Source organism: Salmo salar, chromosome ssa15, assembly GCF_905237065.1.
Source record: "Salmo salar chromosome ssa15, Ssal_v3.1, whole genome shotgun sequence".
NCBI classification, from domain to species: domain Eukaryota; kingdom Metazoa; phylum Chordata; class Actinopteri; order Salmoniformes; family Salmonidae; genus Salmo; species Salmo salar.
Genome location: NC_059456.1, coordinates 87,455,672 through 87,461,724, shown reverse-complemented (window position 1 = coordinate 87,461,724; position 6,053 = coordinate 87,455,672).

Genomic DNA, 6,053 nt, shown 5'->3' with positions numbered 1-6,053 from the left:
ATGTTGCTGATTCAAATAATCAACTCATTATTAAGCTTTGATTATTTGAATCAGCCAGCTGTGCAATGCTATGGCAAAAAACTAAACGTGCACATGTTTGGGTCCCCAGGACTGAGTTTGGAAAACACTGGTTTAAACAGGTGTGTGTGTGGTGTGAAATGGATTGTGTTTTTCAGTGTTGTAGAGTCTGGTCTCGGGACTAGAGTGTCTCAGATCCATTTTTACACTGTCTTGGACAATGAGGACATGTAATTTCTTCCGAGAGCAGACGACCAGAGACCTCATAAGTTATAAATGTATGCACGGGTCATTTCTGGAAGACTGCGCACGCACAAATATTGAGATTCATAAACTTGGCGCAAGCTATACATACGCATGTTTCCCGTTATAAATCAGACATGTTATAAAACTGTGTGAATGAGCATTATAACCACCTGAAAAACACCCATTCACCTTTTATGGTGATTATGGAGCCCCACAATGGAGGTGTCATAATACCCATAACCTAGCAGTCAAACCAAAATGGTTCCAATCATTTTTCCACCATACATTTTTCCCATAAGGGATTTTAGGATCACTTCAAATAAGGGCTGTGTTATGTGATATCTTACCCTGGCGTGATGTTTTGATAACCATGTTAATCTCTCTCAAACAAGGTGACATTTATCCATATATTCATCTCTATTTTCTCTGATTAGAAAATGTTAATTAGCTTCAACATAGACATGCAAAACTGCAAGCTCCTGCACGTCATCTCTAGCTGACACCTTTGCTAACAGCTATTGTCAATTTAAAACGTGCACAAGACAGTCCACAGAATTGTCAATTGAAAGAAATTTAGCCAATTTATTAATTACTACATTTAGCAAATAGTTAATCCAGAGATTCTTACCTTTGTCTGGCAGTCTCTTCCAGATATTCATGGTGTTTGTGGTTCTTTATGATAGCCACATACGCAGCTAATTAGCATTTCATTTTGGGTGGGGGTAAATACAGGCCATTATATATTGATAAAAAGGCACCTTGTCCTAGAGAGATTTACACGGCTTTCAAAACTACATGAAACACAGCCCTTATTTTAAGTGTTTCTAAAATCCCCAATTGGAAAAATCTATTGTGGAAAAACAATTGGAACCATTTCCCTTGTTTGACCGCTAGGTTTTACAGGTATTTTGACTCATACTGTAGTACTCTATAACGCCCTTCTTTGCTGTATACTTTTGAAGTGTTGGAATTAGGCTGAGACATCCTAAAGGAAACAGTAATGGCAAACTTGATCAAATGTCTTAGAGGTTGCAAAAAACAACCTACAAATAGTTTTGGACCTGTAAACAGATCGTTTGCATTCAGTAATGTTTTGCATTTACTTTTTCCCAAACCTAAATATACTACACTGCCAGTGAATTCTAAAACATTTTCTACTGGGAAAAATGTTAAACTACTACTTGCAGTGGCAGCCTACACACTTCATTGCGAAAGATCAACTGTCTGTTCACCTGTCAAATTATACTATAGGCCTGTGTTATAAACCGCTCTCCCTTTCGTCTGCATAGAGCAAAAATAAATTATAATAGTTTATCTAATAGGCCCAATTAAATGAGATGCGGATAGTAATTTGTTGTAGCTACTTCGTGAGTATGAACTCATCATAGCCAGAAAAGGAGAGGAATTTATTCTGCAAAGGTTATGTATATTTATTATGTTTTTAAATTAAATACTGTTTACTCTAGAAATGTGACTACAATATTCAGACGGCCTACAATGAAGAAGGTGAAATAGCTTATCTATTAAATAAGAGATGGTAGGAATGGTCGCCTATCCTAACTTGTTTTATAGGCATTTAAACTATTTTGCGAGTATGAAACCATCACATTCAGAAATTAGGAAGAATGTATTCTGAAATGAAGATGGAAATTCAAGAATAATAGGAAAGAGATGCCTATTTCTAATTATTTTAGAAACCAAAGATAAAATAAATAGGCCTAGATTTTTGCTCTTCTCATCAACAGGAAATGATTGCATATTATTATATTTAGCTACCTGTTTTTTTGTTATGAATAACAGTAAATCTTGGTGGTGCAAAAAAAAAAATGTTATCCACGCCAGCAATGCCACGACACAACACAGCACTAAACAATACATGAATTGCACTATAATGTGACAAACGGTGCCCACAAACTGTCATGTGCCTACAGTCGTGGTCAAAAGTTTTGAGAATGACACAAATATTAATTTCCACAAAGTTTGCTGCTTCAGTGTCTTTAGATATTTTTGTCAGATGTTACTATGGAATACTGAAGTAAAGTTACAAGCATTTCATAAGTGTCAAAGGATTTTATTGACAATTACATGAAGTTGATGCAAAGAGTACTTGTAGTGTTGACCCTTCTTTTTCAAGACCTCTGCAATCCGCCCTGGCATGCTGTCAATTAACTTCTGGTCCACATCCTGACTGATGGCAGCCCATTCTTGCATAATCAATGCTTGGAGTTTGTCAGAATTTGTGGGTTTTTGTTTGTCCACCCGCCTCTTGAGGATTGACCACAAGTTCTCAATGGGATTCAGGTCTGGGGAGTTTCCTGGCCATGGACCCAACATATCGATGTTTTGTTCCCCGAGCCACTTAGTTAGCACTTTTGCCTTATGCCAAGGTGCTCCATCATGCTGGAAAAGGCATTGTTCGTCACCAAACTGTTCCTGGATTGTTGGGAGAAGTTGCTCTTGGAGGATGTGTTGGTACCATTCTTTATTCATGGCTGTGTTCTTAGGCAAAGTTGTGAGTGAGCCCACTCCCTTGGCTGAGAAGCAACCCCACACATGAATGGTCTCAGGATGCTTTACTGTTGGCATGACACAGAACTGATGGTAGCACTCACCTTGTCTTCTACGGACAAGCTTTTTTCCGGATGCCCCAAACAATCGGAAAGGGGATTCATCAGAGAAAATGACTTTACCCCAGTCCTCAGCCGTCCAATCCCTGTACCTTTTGCAGAATATCAGTCTGTCCCTGATGTGGCGGGGTAGCCTAGTGGTTAGAGCGTTGGGCTAGTAACCGAAAGGTTGCAAGTTTGAATCCCTGAGCTGACACAGGTACAAATCTGTTGTTCTGCCCCTGAACAAGGCAGTTAACCCACTGTTCCTAGGCTGTCATTGAAAATAAGATTTTGTTCTTAACTGACTTGCCTAGTTAAATAAAGGTAATATAAAAAAAATTATGGAGAGAAGTGGCTTCTTTGCTGCCCTTCTTGACACCAGGCCATCCTCCAAAAGTCTTCGCCTCACTGTGCGTGCAGATGCACTCACACCTGCCTGCTGCCATTCCTGAGCAAGCTCTGTACTGGTGGTGTCCCGATCCCGCAGCTGAATTAACTTTAGGAGACGGTCCTGGCGCTTGCTGGATTTTCTTGGGCGCCCTGAAGCCTTCTTCACAACAATTGAACCGCTCTCCTTGAAGTTCTTGATGATCCGATAAATGGTTGATTTAGGTGCAATCTTACTGGCAGCAATATCCTTGCCTGTGAAGCCCTTTTTGTGCAAAGCAATGATGACGGCACGTATTTCCTTGCAGGTAACATGGTTGACAGAGGAAGAACAATGATTCCAAGCACCACCCTCCTTTTGAAGCTTCCAGTCTGTTATTCGAACTCAATCAGCATGACAGAGTGATCTCCAGCCTTGTCCTCATCAGCACTCATACCTGTGTTAACGAGAGAATCACTGACATGATGTCAGCTGGTCCTTTTGTGGCAGGGCTGAAATGCAATGGAAATGTTTTTGGGGGATTCAGTTCATTTGCATGGCAACTGAGGCAGCAGACTTTGTGAAAATTAATATTTGTGTCATTCTCAAAACTTTTGGCCACGACTGTACATAAAGCTGTCCCATTTGCAGAGCTTTCTTTTCCGCACCATTGAGTGAATCCTTACCACCGCTACACCTGGCTATCAGCGGAGCCTTGTCTGGCAGCGAAACAGTTATTATGCCTCATTTACTGCCTTTTCTAAAAACATAGCTGATATGGCTGACTTGCTTAAACAAATGTGGCTTCTACTGACTACCGAGATGTACAAACTATGGCATAAGGGAACGATGAGCAGATAAGAGGCAATGAGCGAGCTAAGATGGACGTAGTCAATATAACTATTTGTTCAGCACTTTTAAAATGCACAGCGATAGAATTCCGAACATGGACCATTCTTACAGTATTCTCCCTGTACACCAAGTCAGAACCATATGATAAATAAAGGGGGCATATAAGCAGACAATGAAAGCTCTTACAATATTTGATTATGACATTTCTCTAAAACAGACTATAGGGTACATGTGCACCACCACCAACTCAGAACAGTAGGCTATGTTATGAGGGGGAAAGGGACCAAATTATTAGGGTGAGGCACATGGGCTACTTACAGCTTACTACACAACATACACTTAGTATTACTTTATTAGCTACAGTATACATATCTCCCTGACATATTACATCATTTATGCAGCAGCATACAATACATTTTTGGATTCACCTTGTTGTGCTGTGCTCACTTGAACAGGAACGTGGCGCGATGGTCCTTCTTGTGGGCAAATTTTGTCATCAAACTTTGTCATCAAAGTCTGGCATTCTCTGGATTTATGGTGCTTTCAAGACAACTGGAAACTCAGATAAAACAAGGTTGAATCATGACTACAGTGATCTTCATGCCGGAGCTCTAGAAAGAGCCCTGAGTTCCCGACTTGGAATTCCGAGTTGGATGACCATTTAAAACGTATTTTCCCAGTCAGAGCTCTTTTTTTTTCCAGTCTGAGATTTCCCAGTTCTGAGTTTCCAGTTGTTTTGAATGCGTCAGAAGTCATGCTGGATTGACAGCATGGCCAATGTATTTGACCTTTTCTGGCCCATGGTGTTGCATGTGAATGTTTATCCTTTTAAGCTTGGAAAAGAAACCCTTAAACCCAGACTTGGACCACATATCCTCTCCACTGAATTGCAGGCTAGTGGTTGCTTTGCAATGCTTGCAGTTAGCCACTGATTCCTTCCAAACCACTCATTGTTGAATTTGCGATTTCCAACTTGTTGTGTAATGTTTATGTCCAATGACGGATGAGCACCAATACTTTTTATCTAGAACTTCTCTTCATATGAAAATCCTTCAAAAGGATTTGCCCAAGTAGATTGTCGACTTGATTCATGTTGATGACTGCTTGTCTAGCTTGCTAGTTAATATTTTGAGAGTATGATGTTGACATGATCAGTCCAATCAAAGCTACCGTAGTTTTAACGTGATTTGATGTCATTTTATCTGTGACCAATGACCTTGAGTCTTCTTGGATGGGCACTATGTGACACGTATTAATGCCTAAATAAAATGCAAAACAGGCCACACAAAAAATATATACAATACCAGTCAAAAGTTTGGACACACCTACTCATTCAAGGGTTATTAAACCCAATACAATGTTGAAAAATAGAACGCTTCCCACCACTAGATCAAATAACTAGACGTGAGCTGGACGTGATCCCAACGCTGCCACCAATGTAGCAGAAGAAAGTGAAAGCTGCAACAGGGACTCTAACCAGGGCTCATGCATGGCAAAGTGAGCGGCCATTGCCATGAAAGCTTAGTAGTCCTCTGGGCAGAGGCAGTAGGCCTACAATGCTGGCATATGCCTTGTTACAATAGCCTAAGTATATAACATGATTGACACAACCGTAATAATAATCATGAAACTGCTATAAGTGTAACCCAACAAAATGTATTATTTTACATTAACCTGTTTAACTGCATTGATATGGCTCAATTGATCATAGACCAGACTCATTATAGTTGCAAATACCATGCAAACCAAACAGATTTTTTTGCAGGTCTTCTGTTTCCCCACATTAACTGATTCATTAATTTCCCATCATGAAAATGTATCCCCATTCCCCAATCAAATACCTTCATCGATACCACAAATAAAACATAAAAATACAGCTTTTTACTCCAATCCGACATAGTAGGGCCTCCCGGGAGGCGCAGTGGTCTAAGGCACTGCATCGTAGTACTAGCTGTGCCACT